Source organism: Crocodylus siamensis, chromosome 1 (genome assembly GCF_052110815.1).
Source record: "Crocodylus siamensis isolate JL-2025a chromosome 1, ASM5211081v1, whole genome shotgun sequence".
NCBI classification, from domain to species: domain Eukaryota; kingdom Metazoa; phylum Chordata; order Crocodylia; family Crocodylidae; genus Crocodylus; species Crocodylus siamensis.
Genome location: NC_143395.1, coordinates 196025933 through 196040976, shown reverse-complemented (window position 1 = coordinate 196040976; position 15044 = coordinate 196025933). Strand labels below are relative to the sequence as shown.

The 15044-nt window shown below is 39.2% G+C and overlaps 1 long non-coding RNA gene across 1 annotated transcript in view; it reads right to left on the bottom strand.

Moving 5' to 3' along the window:
• Positions 1–316: 316 nt before the first annotated feature.
• The window catches only part of LOC149873842 (uncharacterized), a 35666-nt gene continuing 20938 nt past the window's right edge, over positions 317–15044 (bottom strand). The window contains exons 2-3 of the long non-coding RNA XR_016440054.1: positions 821–945; positions 317–425 (exon numbers count right to left, since the gene is read on the bottom strand). This is a non-coding gene — a long non-coding RNA (uncharacterized LOC149873842). The remainder of the gene's footprint in view (positions 426–820; positions 946–15044) is intronic.

The following is a 15044-nucleotide window of genomic DNA, read 5'->3' as shown; positions in this document are numbered from 1 at the left end:
AGCTGTTCCATAAAAACACTTTTATTTGCTCTCATCGGAATGTTCCCATCATCCCTGTAAACAGGAAAACCCTTTTTAATCGTAGTAGTCTTTTTTGCCTCGATAACAACTTGTGGCAACAAGTTCTGCAGGTTAAGTATCAATTGCATAGAAAGCTATTTCTTTTTTTCCCCCAGTTTTGAATTTGTTGTCTTGCAGTTTAATTGCATGTCCTCTTGTTCTTGCTTCTTCAGAAGATGATTAGGAGACTTTCCCCACTGACTTTCTGCATACCATGCACTACTGTGTCTATTCCATGGGAAGCAATATGTGTAGTGGTTAGAGTACTGGCGTCAGATGATGTAAGTTCTAGGCCTCTCTGTACCACTGACCTACTGGTAACCTCGGATGAGTTGCTTCCCTTCTTTGTACCTCCATTTCCCCAGCTGGAGAACAGAAAGAATGATAATGAACTCTTTAAAAGGTCTTTGAGATGCACTGATACAAAATACCATACGAAAGCTATGTGTTATTATTATTACTCATCTCCTCTCTGAGTTAAACCCTCCTCAGTCTCCTCTGAGTGTCCACATGCACACATCTTTTCATCCAGCTAATCATGAGAAACACCTTCTGCATTTTTTTGAGATGCCCATACAGTTCATCAGAATGGTTTTTAAAGGCATCATGCTTCCTGTGGGTCTGAGATATATGGTTACGTGCTGTCTCACATTATATTCAGCACTACATGCCTGGGTATCTGTTATCAGCATACGGGGTCAAGTGTGTACAGCCGTACTCATACAAATACTCCTTACTTATCTGAGTGGGGATTACTCACCAGAGCAAGAGTTTTCTGCATTATCTCTTCATCCTTCATTTCTTTTGGAAAGAAGAATTGTGTCATGGCCTCATCTGAGTAAGTTGGCTCAATCCATGTAAGCAGCTTTCAGACAAAGGCAGGGACTGTAGAAGGATAGATGAGAGCACGCAAGTTTTCCAACCAAGATCACTACTACACCCATAAACTGCAGTCACCACATCATTCTGCCTCACTGATCCATGCATTCTGTAGTGGCAGGTCAGGCACCTGTCCTTCTTTCCATCCACCAACCCTTCATCCACTGCTAGAAAGAACCAGGATTCAAACTACCCTTCTGTGCAGCTTTCTGCATCCTGGTTTCTTTATTATGGAACTATAATAGTTCTACTGCAGTTTGTTCTTGTAATGGCCACGGCAGGAGTGAGCAGATTTTACCCTGACCATTGCCAGAGAACACACAAGTTTTAAAATATGCATACTAATATCCTGCCTGGTGCTACTGAGACTTATGATATATGATCTATTACTTAGTCTTATCATTCCACTCTCTATGGTCCTACTTAACATTTTTAATACAGCTGGGGTTGCATTTTAAATGGTTAAGATGCTCTCAGGCAACTGTGATGAACACCAGTCAAACATACTGGTGGCTTGATGAAGCGAGGCCAATGCCAAAGCAGCAAGATGAACTCATAGCACATACGTCTGGTTTTCCATTCCCTCAATTATCTTCATTTATTTCTCAGCACATCTCTGACAGCTGCCAGTATTTTCATTATGAATTGCCACAAGTATCAGTGTGTTTTATATTAATGTTCTAAAACACTCCAACACTTTTAAAAAATTTGATCTTAGCAGATGTGATATAAATACAAACTAGCAAGCAGCAATATAAATCTACAAGAGCAGAACAGCTGTGCACCTTATCAGTCTGACTTTTTTATTTTTTAGCTCTGTTTTTGTTGTCCATTTCTGACACATTTTATTTCCCTCCAATGTATTTTTCCAGTACTAAGAACGATGCTTTTTTAAAATCCTACCTAGAAAATTTTCGGTTACATCATTTGCACAAATATGTTGTTGTTAACATTGAAAAACCTCTTTGCTTGCAGTTGTATATTTTATTTGGCTAAAAATGTGCTCATGCCTAATACATCACATGTCCTCTGGTGATACTATTTAAGCTAGAAATTCCAAAACTCACAAATACCGAATAGCCAAATGTTCCAAAGCTGTACTCGTATACTAAACATGTAATATATCTCCTCCTTCTCCAAACAGAAATAGATTTCTCTCTGATTTGTTTGATAAATTTGACCCAAGATTTCCATTTGGAGTTATTGGAGTTCCTACTGTTTTTCTGTGTGTTGGTGGGCCAACCCCTAATCACCCAGGTCTCCCAAGGAGGCCATAAATTACAGCGATGAGATGGTGCTTTGTATTCCTGCTGCTCCAGAATCAGGCAAATTCTCAGCAGCGTATTTTGACAGGCATGAATTTAATTCATTGTTTTATGACAGATGGGAAAAGCGTACATGTTCATAGTAGAGATTTATGATCATTTGGGTCTGGAGGATTCTATAATTTGCAAGTAATGTGAAAACAGATGGATAGACAGACACCAAAGTGTAGGCTGACCTGTATATTCTCACCACTAGATACAAATGGGATCCATATGCTTACAAGTCTTTTTCAGTGAGATCTTCATTAGCACAGACTTCCCGATTTCATAAAGTACAGCTCATGTTTTGTTTCACGAGTAAGTTACTGAAAGTCAAATTTCTGAAGCCTTTATTACAGTTATATTGTTGTTTTAAGTGTTAATACAGAACCTTCTGAATGTCAAATGTGATTAAGATCTGCATTCAAGTGGCAGTAACATTAAAATAACCACTTTCTGATTTTTTATCTGCTTTCGAAATGGCATCTTCCGTTATTTAGTCTGAGTCAAGTGAATCAAATGTTTTTAGCTGTTTGATTTTTATCTCAGCTGACATAGTTAATATTGGCATTTGTTCATATTAATGTATATCTCTCATGCTTTATATTTCTTTATATATATTTATAAGTATCTGTTTCAGAGATTGCTTGGTAATAAAATACATTTTTATGCATTGCTGTAACAAATAAAATAGAATGGCTAAAAAAATGTGTACATTTATTTAAGATCTTCCAGACCTGACATGTATTTTTGTTTTCCAGTAAAAGAGGAAGGTAGATATTCTAGGTTCTTCATTACTACTGATGCTGTAATACTTAGAAAAATGTTTTAAAGATTTTGTGGAATAAACAGATGCATGATGCAAAGTAGACAGAATATATATGTAGTAGAACTTAGCTAGTAAAAACTCTGGTATGAATTACTTTGATTGAAAACCTCTGTTTATTGCATTATTGCATTGTCTTATATTAGGAAGCAATTTGAAATGTTGCAATTTTATTCTTAAAAAAGAAATATATTGTCATATCTGTAAATAACAGACTTCATTTGGTTTTAGCAAAATTCACAGGTTTAAGGTCTGGGATTGTCACTACAATTGGTATGGGAATTTCAGACTCAGAGAAAATGCACTAAAATTATTTATGAATGTTGCAAACTTACTTCAGGAAATCGTTATGCTGGTCCTTAGAGTGGAGGAATTCTTTTCGTTGTTTTACTAAACTCATATCAGATTTAATCTGGCAGAAAATTTGAATAGTGGAAGGATACCAAACTGCTTTACAAAGCGATCTCAGCAATAATTAAAGAACAGCTGCTTCTCCTTCTGACCTACTTAACACCATGTGTAGTTTGCAACTGAACAAAATCACAAGAAATTACAGTATAAATTGATGTTGTAGTCTCTGTATTTTTGGCTTAGGTTTTTTTAAATATTGTACATTAAGAAAGTGCCCTTGGTCAATCATTCATGCATGTGACAGAGAAGCCAATATTTATTCTTTGACTGACAGTAATGTGTTTGATATACTGACTGAGCAATAATTATTTATGTCAAAGCTATTAAACTTGATTTTTTATTTAGAGTTGGATCCTATCAACTTTTCCTATTAAGTAGTGCCTGCTCCCAGAGGGGTATGCCCACTGAAATCAATTGGAGCACTTGTTAAGTAAAGTATTACTCATAGTAACAGTGGCTGAACTGGAGAAGCAAATATATTTGAATTCATATATTTGAATTCTCATTGCTGACCTGATGCACAGCCCTGAGAATCATTTTCATATAGCTTCTCCTTACTGAGTCAGGCCCTGGTATTTATCTGTTCTCCAGGCCTTATCTATAAGTCTTCCTGCAGGCAGAATCTCTCTTTTCTTCATTTGGTATTTCACCAAAACCAGGGCTGAAGGTCAAATCTACAACTGTTGAGATACTGGCACCATTCCATTAAATTCACTAATTAAAATGAAGTCACACTGATTCTAGCCACTTGAAAATCTGCTCCTCAGTAAGCAATAGAGCATCAGACTCAGATATGATTCTGCCCGTTTGAGTGTTATTTGCCTCAGGGTAACTTATCCCCCTTACATATTCACCCATACTGAAGTTCCACAGTTTATGGTTATACTTTTTCCATATGACACAACCAAAATGTGGCATTGCCACAGGATAACTTAACATTATAACATGTTTAATACTAGTAATCTTGCAGCCCCCACTGAAATTAGGGCTGCATTGTGTCAGTTGCTATACATATAAAGCAGAGTAGGCTGGAATTGTTGCCTTGTGAGAAATGTCAATATTTTGAAAATAAAAATCAGTTTGAAAAGTGACAAAACATCAACATTTTTATGTTCTTATTAAAGTAGAAACTCTAAAAAATGTGACTTTGGAAACATTGAAACAATTCTTTTCAAAAATATCAAATTGTATAGCTTAGATAATGTTGAAGACTTGTCTTGGGAAGGTAAAAATAGTTTGTTTTAGTAAATATATAATACAATGCAAAATAGTAAATGTAAATAATATAACATGAACTATTGCAATTATTATGAAATGTCTAACAAAATGAAGTAATATAATAAGTTGAAAGAAATAATTACATTTTTTCCATCCAAAATTTCATTGAAAGCGGTACATTCCTGTGAAATGTTTAGATTTTGACAGATACTACATTTTCCAATGGAAAATGATTACATCAACTAGATTACATCAACTAGATTACATCAGTCACACAACAGAGGCAGGACAAAAACTCCAGCCTACCTGAGCCTTAGACCTGTGCCCTAGCCATTGGATCATTCTGAGTTATCTTATGAGGTATTCCAGCATACACTATTGCAAAGTAAGTTTACTGTGCTCATCACAAGAACTGGACATTGTGGCATGACATACGATATGACCTGTGTTGACCTGGAAATAAACTCATGCTATGGAAGTATCTGTTAGCTCCTGTTAGCTCTCTGAATGTAATCTGATATACGAATACCTGTTCAAACTTGCATTGCTTAGTAGTGTGTCATGTGCTTTCAATGAGTGTAGCTGTGTTATACCTTCCTGATCCCTCACAGACTTAATGGCTTATCCAGAGTTAGAGGAGATCATCTCCTGTCCCTACTAAGTACTTTAAACTTAGGAGAGTTTTCAGGTGGTAATCTTCCCTTGGTCTTCCTGTTGCCAGAATTACAGATGTCTCCTTACTGCTTTCATCCCATAGAATCCCAGACATTTACCACAGTTGCAATCCATGTGGCTGTAGGGTCACTGGGTTCTGGTGTAATAGTTACCAGTTGTACCCACCCTTTGCCTTTGGCTTTGTGGTGCTGTTCAGATCCTGTTAACAATAAAGCCTCACACATTAACCTCTGCCATACAAAGACACAGGGTAGTTTCTATAAGAAGGTTAATTGCTTTGTTCATTTCAGGGCCAGATCAGTGCCATCACAGAGCAAACCTCATGAGGAGGAGGTATTTGTGTTCATCCCCTCACAGACACCTCTACCCCCACATACCACCTGTTTTGGTAGGGCAGGGAAGGTTTGCTTCTTTATGGAAAACCCACTACTCAGCCTGATAGATCTGTCAGAAACCATTGCAACCTATCCGCTCCCATCCCTACTGAGTCTCAACGCCCCCCTGCTCTTCTGTTCAGGGTCATACTGACTGTCAAATATGGGCTCAGGAAGGAGTTATCCCCCTAAGGCAGATTGGCAAGGACTGTGGGGTATGATATGCCTCATACTATCTTCTTCCATACTATGATGTGTGGTCCTCTCCTTAGCATCCTTCAAATACCTAATAACCAACTGCTACTCTGTCATTGCTGTAGCAAAGCAATGGTAGTACTCTAGTCTCTTATAGTATGCTCCTGATGTTCTGGTACTCTGTATTCTAGCTACATATATAGTTTTGAATTGGTATATCCATTGGTATATCATAGAATCACAGAAAAGTAAGGCTAGAAGGGGCCTCCAGAGGTCATTTAGCCCAACTTCCTACTCATGGCAGGACTCTCCCTCTCTAAATCATCTCATTCAAGTATGTGCATAGCTTGCTCTTAAGAACTTCACAAATGGTTACCTGGGAAGTGAGGGAACTGGACTTGAAGGCCTAGGAGGCCCCTTGCATTACATTGTTCATATGTTCCTTCTCCTAGAATAGATGCCATGTTCAAACAATGCCTCACTCAAGACCTGAAGGAACAGGGAAGAATGGAAGTGGCTGGGCCTCCTCCTGCTTAGAAGGACACAGACACGTTTATGGAATTTCCCCTCCATGCTAAAAGTGGAAATGGGAAATGATTCAAAACATGACTGGGTTAACAGTCACTCTACTAATAAACTGCACAAAGTCCTCTCTTGCCAATGTGTAATAGTCTCCATGACAGGTCAACACACAGCCCATTAATAAGAATATTCAGCTGTTGGCTATTTCACTCCTGAAGCATAGCTTTCTTATTTTTGTGAATTAATCTGCCAGTGATTCTTCTTCGCATAGGCTCTGGAATCACTTCATTTAATTGATTTAACACCTGTGCCTTGTGGTACCATTTGTTTTGGAACAAAGACAGGTTAAGAATGGGCATATCTACACATTTTTATGTGCACTTAAACTTAATGCTCATTTGCCCTAATGTGCAAATTTAGGTGCACATCTACATGTGCATGCACATGTGCGTGTTATCACAGTGTGCGGACTGACTTGGGACTAAAGTTAGTCTCTTGCAGATATCAAATTTAGGCACAAATAGCCTAAAATCACCATTTTTAAGGTGCATTAAGGGCATACATGTGTAGACCCGCACCTGTAATGCATCTTAAAAATGGTTAATGCGCCTTAAATTGGCACGTGTAGGTGGGCCCAGTAAGTTCCTCATAAAACACACGTTACCTGTGGAAGGGCCAAAATAATTCCCATGCTAGTTGCTAAAAAATGGTGGGAAAAATGCTAATTGTTATCACAAAACTTAACCTTTGGATAACTTACTCAGATTTCCTCATAAGAGAGCTCTGAAGAATCTGAAGGCAAAAATTCTCAATATCTTACTGAAACTTTTAGTCCATTCCTTGTAAAAGAAATCATCTTTAATTTGTGCCTGTATAAGAAAACCAGGGGAGCAGATGTGAAACTCCAGTATGTTTTACAGATAAATGTCTAGAAACAAACATTAAAAAACTAAACGAAAGGCTTGAAAAACACCCAAGGTGGACATAATTTACAGACAACATAAGTATGCTCCTGTGGTACCTGTTCACTAGCACCTTAAAACAGAACACCTCAAAAGCTCTCCTGAGGTTAAAGTATTTAGCAGGGACAGGAGATAATCTGCTTTAAGATCACAGCATGAATAAATGCGAAAGTGAAAGAGAAGTCCAAGTTTATAAGCAAAAGTATAACTGACCAACAATAAAGAACCTTTTCCTATCAGAGAAAGTAAATTAGTTGTCTAAGCTCCATGTATATGGATGCTCAAATGATTAAGTGGGTGCTTCTACACATGCATTTAATTTAAAGCAATAAACTCTTGAGAAGTTTGAACCAAAGTAAACTACTCCTGGGTGCAGTGTTTACATGTGTGCCCAGGACAGCAGCAATTTGAGCAAAGGTAGAGGAGTTTACACCAGGGCCGCTTCTGCCCTGCACTGACTGCCCTGGCCTCTGGGTGGCAGCATCAGACAGTAGAGGGACTGGATGGGGCAAGAGGGTGCTGAAAGTGCAGAGCCATGTGGCTAGGTGGCAGGTAGGAGTCTGGCCCCTGCTGGCTGGGCTGACTGGGCATAATTTATGCTTGTGGTCAGCATCTACACATGCATCTAATTGCAGTAAATTACACCGGTTGTTACAGTACTATCTTACAGTGACATCAATTAGTTTACTGCAGCCTACTAGCATCACACATGTAGATGGTGATGCTTTACTCTGCAGCTAATTAGTTTACTCTGCAGTAAAGCATGCCTTTAGACATGGCCAGTGGGCACATCTACACGAGATGCTTTACTATGCATTAGACTAATCTAATTTAATGCACAGTAAAGTGTCACCATTTACACATGCATGGGCCTTACTGCACAGTAAATTAGGCTAATGGAACGTTTGCTAGTACCAGGAAATACAGGTACCAGTTCAAGGGCGCATTAGATGCTTCACAGTAATATGCATGTAAACACCAACCAGGAGCAATGTTCTCCCAGTCAGCCCAGGAAGCAGAGGCCCCATTGCTGTGTTGCTAAACCCTGATGTGGGAGAGAGCTGTGTCGTCTGCAGGGGTAGCTGTCTTCCCACCACGTGGGGATCAGGACCCATTCCTATCCACATGTGACTGGGAGAGCTGTCCTGGTAGTCAGGACTGCTGCATCCCAGCCACATGGAGATTGGGTCTCTGGACCTGATCTTCACATGCCTGGGGTGCAGCAGTCCCAGATGCCAGGAGAGCTGTACCTTGCCCTGTGGAGATCAGGACTAGCCCCTGTGCCCCCTATCTAGCCCCCTGGCTAGCACCCAGGGGAGCCTAGAGATCCCCCAGGCTGCTGCGGGGGCGGGGGGAGGCAAAGCAGAGCAGGAGCAGCTGTGGCGTTAACTGCTCCTGTCAGGAGCAAATTTGCCCCTTAAGGATACATGTTAACATGCATGTGGGGGCACAGTTTATACCCCTGAATTTTCTGCAAAGAAAATTCTGGCACACTATTTGCATGTGTAGATATGCCCACTATGTGCAAAAACAAGAATTAAGTCTCTGGGGCACCTATACATGTGCTTAATGCCTGCTCAGATGCTGCTGGAGCATTCTAATTAGAACATGTTGGAGCAGACTGGATTAATTAATTAACTGAGTCTGCTGAATACTCCAGCAGTATGTAGAAGTACTACTGGATATCCAGGGGTCAAAAACACCTGTGGAAAAAAAAATGGAGCAGTGCATGCACAGGCAACATGCCCTTGCAGCTGAGAGAACACCTCAGTGTGCGGTATGTGGTGCTGCAGACGTGTTTGCGGCACCACATACCGCACGGCTGCACTAATCTGGATGCGCTGTATGATTGCTTCGAAGTAGGACTATTGGCTACAATAGCCAGGTTATTGCAAAATTATGGGAGTTTTAATTCCCATACAGCTAGGATCTAGCAGTAGAGTCAAACATAGTTCTTTTATGGGTATAGTTCCACTACTTACTTCTTTCTACATCCAGGACTCAGCGTAGTTTTATTATATGGCACAAACCCAGAACTTCTTTGTTTGGAGGACAAAGGGATGCTGAGACAACTGTAAGAGATATTTTTACTGAATTACATCTCCAGCCCTTAAATACTCAGACAGCATGAAAACAATATGGAGGAATGGGGTAAAGTTAACTAGAAGTAAACCCCAGGTGACATATCCTAGCAGTGGATAAGGAGTTTTGGACTGAAGGGTTCATAAATAAAGGTCTAAATTTCTTACAGCACCGTGTGCTGGCAGTACAAAAGGAGGGCAAATGCTCAGCCAGGAGTTTCTCAAGTGAACAGGAGCTCTGTGCTATAAGGAAGTTGGAGTTAGGTCTGCATTTGCCACCTTCCTTTCTAGGTCTACGCTGGGAGCAGGCATATCAGAGCTCTGAAACAACAATCCTCCTCCATTAAAGATCCTATGCCAGTGACAGGCTTTACCAGCTACTTTTGTAAGCACAGCTGAGGTCAGAATTGCTTCTGGAGCAGGAAGCCATAACCAGGCCCCCTGAGGCCCCAACACCCTTGCCAAATAGAGCCCTGATGCAGGAAAAAATCAAGTTCAGTCTGCTCATATTGTGATCTAGACATCTGAGTTTGGGTGGTCGGTTACTGTTGGTATGTGTAGTAAGCCTGACTATGCCAATAACACTTATTTAGTACTGTGAATTAAAGCATCTGTAACTGTGCTAATACCTCATTATGCTAATGACCCTTTTTGCAAGGATCATTTGCTAGGCTTCTTTTGAAAGGATCTTTTTGCCTTTACATTGCCTTCTGTGTCTAATGGTGAACTTGAGGAATTCTACCCGTCTTCATTTCCTATGTCCTGGAAACTTTCATTCATTAGAAAATGACCTCAAATTCATCCTCACAAGTGTAAGAACAATGCTTTGCTGTGGCATTGAAACTCTCACTGCTATTGGTTGAAAATGGTCTGTAGGAACTGTCATATGGGAAGAAATGAATGGTTGGTTAAGGTAGAAATTTTCCTCCAACACTATTCATTGTCAAATGTCTTGGAGGAAGGTATGTGGTCTGATAATACACCTATAAAATCCTGTATCATAGAAGAGAGGGAGGACATTCCTTGGAAGAAATATTTTCCATAATCTCAGCTGGTGTTCAGATTATGACAAGAAGCCCAAGATGTATCTACACATTTAATCACAAAGTGGTTGAACAACTCCTCAAACAGAGAAGAGATCAAAAAAGTTGCTGACTGTATCTAGGCTGCAATCAGGTATGATGGCAGTACATATAGATATCAGCCAAATCAGATCTTTGTTTAATTCTGCTGGTTTTTATACTAATATCCCTGTATCTGTGATGATACAGGCCTCAGTTCAGATTGCACAAGCTTCAGTTCAGATTGCACAAGTACCCCTGCAGCCCTGCATATGTGTTCGGTGGCTGAAACTTATACTGTGATAGCCACAATGCTGTTGCCATTTGTAGCTAGCTGGGATAAAGCTAGCTCAGCTACGTTTACATGTACTGCATTCATGCCTTTGGTGGCTGTGTAAACCAGCTCACTGTCTCTCTTTGTTCACTATGTGCAAGATGAAATGTCTCATATGCAGAAATCTTTTGTCCGAATGTTGCTCAGGATTGGAAGGTATTGGGTCATATGACCATACCTCTTACCCAATCAGATTCTTCTCAGTCAGCATGTCTGCTTTAATGCACAGTAGCCTATTTTACTGCAAAATAAAGTGTTGTGTAAAAAAAGGTGCAAATATGCGAATGTGTGGTAAATTAGGCTACTTGCGCATTAAGTGTCTCCAAAAAAGCATGCACTTTCACTACTGCGCATTGCCTCACATTGGAGGTACTGAATTTAATGCGCATTAGGAAAAGTGCATTAATTCATGTGTAGATGCGCCCACTGATTCCAATGTGAACTTTGTGTATCCTGTGTGTGGAGGCTGGGGGATAAGAGAGAGATTGGGAACAATGGTTGATGCTCTCTTCCCAAGCTCAACCCATAATTCCAGAGTAGGCTTCTGCTAAACTAATCAACAGTAACATAAATACCAGTGTTGACATTTACAATACTTTTAGGATTTGGGACCAACCCTTTACTGAGATGAATGGGTCACTTAACACCTCCACAGGCTGGGGCTATGGGCCAAATCTAAAAACCACCAGACTCAATAGAAGTCTTGACTGCAATGGACTTTGGATCAGGCACTACCTGCAGACGTTAAGTACCTGATTTTCAAAAGTACTAAATCCCAGCAGATCCAATTGAAACCCTTGGGACCCATAGGTACTCATCAAGTCTGAAAATCAGGCAACCTGGCTTTTGCTCATATTTAGCAGATTTTCTTTGCTGCCAAAAGGTCTAGACATTTTTTCTAAATTGTGCAGAGATAAACATGGCCATCTGTGAGATGCAGTATAGTGACCGGTAATCATACTGGGGATCACTGATCAGGTGGTGCATTACTTTGGATTGAGTTTAGCCCAACGTGCAGGCAATCATCATGTCTCTGAAACAGTTCAGATCTCAGATCTCACATTTTTCTTCCAGCAATGAATTAAAAATAATAATAAAAAACCCTCAGACTGAGTGAAAGCCCTAATGCAAACCTCACAAGGCTCAAGTAGTCTGGCTACTATTAAACTAAGGTTTAGCAGTCTTGACAAATACTTATGAACCTGATAGTGATGGCCTTAAGATTCACGCTCAAACCTACAGTCTTACATTAAAAAGAGTCCCATTAACTTTAGTAGGTGCTTCGCCTGAAGGATGAAGTGCTTTCTTAATAAAAGAGTCACTGCCAGTAGATAGGGTACTGGTGTAGGACTCCAAAGACCTAAGGTGAAATCTTGGGTCTATTTGCAGCCCTGACACATTTTACCCTGTGTGCTATTCCCAGGTCTGTGATTGCCTTTCTGTATGGCTTTTGAGCAAGTCATTTCCCATCTCTTTAACTCAGTTTTCATTTCAGCCCTTTATCTGTCCTTCAGTGTGATACTCTGAAGTCTTTTATTATGTGTTTGTAAAATGCTTACTTCAGTTGGGGACTGTGCGATACTGTGTGATATTATAATCATAATAACAGTAGATGCTTTTAAGGTGGACTAGTAATTGCATTTTTTTTCATTAAATAATAAACTGGCTTAGACAGCATAAAATGACCATCCTGACATAAAAATTGTTACCAAGAAGACAAAGATGTTTGTAGAAGTACTACTGGGAATCAGCTGGTAGTATGAGGTGCTGATTAGCTGGTAAAATGACATTATTCCCTGAATATCTGAGGAAATACTATTTTGGAAAATGACATCACACTGCTGACTCTCTCTGTTGATGAGTGCACTGGTATTTGGAGAGTTCCAGTGTTCATTGGAGGTGACAGGTATTTTTCATCTGACTCACCTGTAATTCTCAGTAATGTTATGGCTCTCTTTCTCTTTCATATGGCATCCGATTACCTTAGTACTGACTTCTAGTTTCACTTTATAGCTACTCTCAGAAATTACCACGAGAAAGTAGTCACTATCGTCCCCACATTATGGCTGAGAAGACATTTGTCATTTTGTTTATTCATCAGCTCCCTCTTTAGCATGCACCTCACCAGGCTCTCTCAAAGACAACATTTTTCTCCCTTTTTATAGGAACTTGTCCCTTTTAGGCATTTTCAGTGGGTTCTAACTAAAAACATTGATAGAAAATGTTGCTAAGAAATTTGTGACTTTTTCTTTGTAGTACAGATATTGATTTATTTGACAAAATAAGCAACACTGACGTGAACAGGATGTAAGCACTTGCTGAAAACTAAGCATATATTCCAGTGTTTTGCTGACTAAGGGCCAAACAGCAGAGCTATGATCTTTAGGAATTTGGCACAGCTCTATGCTAACAGATCAAAGAATTGAATTTAAGCAGAGAGAAATGAGTTTTGTCCTTTAAAAAAAAATACAACCCAACAATTACATTACATTCAGGAGAAATCTTTTTATTCTCCTGATGTGGGGTCAATTCCTCATCCCTTAAAAGGCAACAAAAAAATTGACAAAGTGGATAAAATTTTTCTTACATTATTTAGTAATGGGCCTAATGTGACCTCTGTCTCCTTCACCAGTGTTTCATTTCACCACAAATATTGGAAGTGATTCTGTTTCTTTACCATTGATTTTGCAACTTTTGTTTTCTAGCCAAACTGAGGGCATTTTGATCTGTCATGAGTTAAACGTGGCAAAAATGCAATACTACAATCAACATTAGTCTTCATAAACAGGCAAAGGCCTGAATAGACTCTCAAAAGTTCTGTCACCCTTGAACCTAGGTCTTTCGCATTCTGATTAACATGCTGGGGATGGAAGCAGCATTCCTTTGGCTTCTAGATTTCCTCTAAATAAAGATTAATTTCCCATGCATTCACTGAGTCTCATTTATCTGCCCGTATTATCAGAGGCCCACCTTATGCAGCTATATATTTAAGCAGAAATTTCACTCCCACTGACTTCAGTGGCCAAGTGTTTTGCTGAATCACAGCCAGAACACCTAAAAATCCTCTCACTCATATTTATTATTACATCTTCAAATTTCATTTTTTTCCTAAAACTGTTACATTGTTATGTAGTCTCTGCAGAAGCTGCTGTATTTCAAATGACACCATCATGTCACTGATTGAGGAATAGAAGACTGTTAACTGTTAAAGTGGCAGCATCATGGTCAAACTGGAGTCAAAAAAAGTTCTTCTTAATTTTCAGTTCTTTTCTTCAATTTCACCAAAAAAATTCAACCTACAGGGCTGGGCTCTAACTCTGGGACCGCAGTTAGTTAGTTATTAGTCAAGAAGTGTCCTTTTCCCTCTCATCCATTGTTCATCATCTAACATAATAGGTTCCTAGTTTATAATTGGGATTCTAACCACCAACAAGATGCTATTTATTTATTTCGTAGCATACTGACATTACAAAGGGAGGCACATTACAGGTAGGATCTTTCAAACAGCTCAGCTCCTAATTACATGCCCATCTAAAGGTAAGATTTTTCAAAACACTGCACCACATTTGCCACCATGAGTATTACAATAGAAGGTGATGGGTTTTGAACCCTTTAGAAAATCGCCATATTATAAACCCCAAAGCATTAAAAAATTGTAAGTGGGAGCCCCCAAATTCATGAGATTGTTTTTTTTAAGGAGATATTGTAAAAATATTTTTTTTTTGCCTTTTGTTTTTTTAAACTGCTGAAGTTTCTGTTTCCCATGGGTTTTTTTCTATGGCAGAAAATAAAAAGTGTTATTCTTTTTCTTTTTAAAAAAAATAATGGAAACATAACAAGTTGACTCCAGGAGCTGGGACTTTAAGAAAAAAATGCAAGACTTGTAAGAAAATCATGAAAGTTGACAACACTGAAATCTGACCCCTCTTAGGTACCCTTATAGTTATAGTGTTCTGAAAACCCCATCTCAGTTTTGTGGTCTAAGAACATGAAAGTTTGGTCCTGCATGATTTGAAAATCTAGTCCAGTGTGAAAGATCCTTTTTATTTTGTTTGTTTAATTCCAATAGAAGAAGCACACCCAAGATTTTTGGTTAGTAGAACTCTGAAAAGATATGCCAATATCTGTTAACTCTGGAAAAA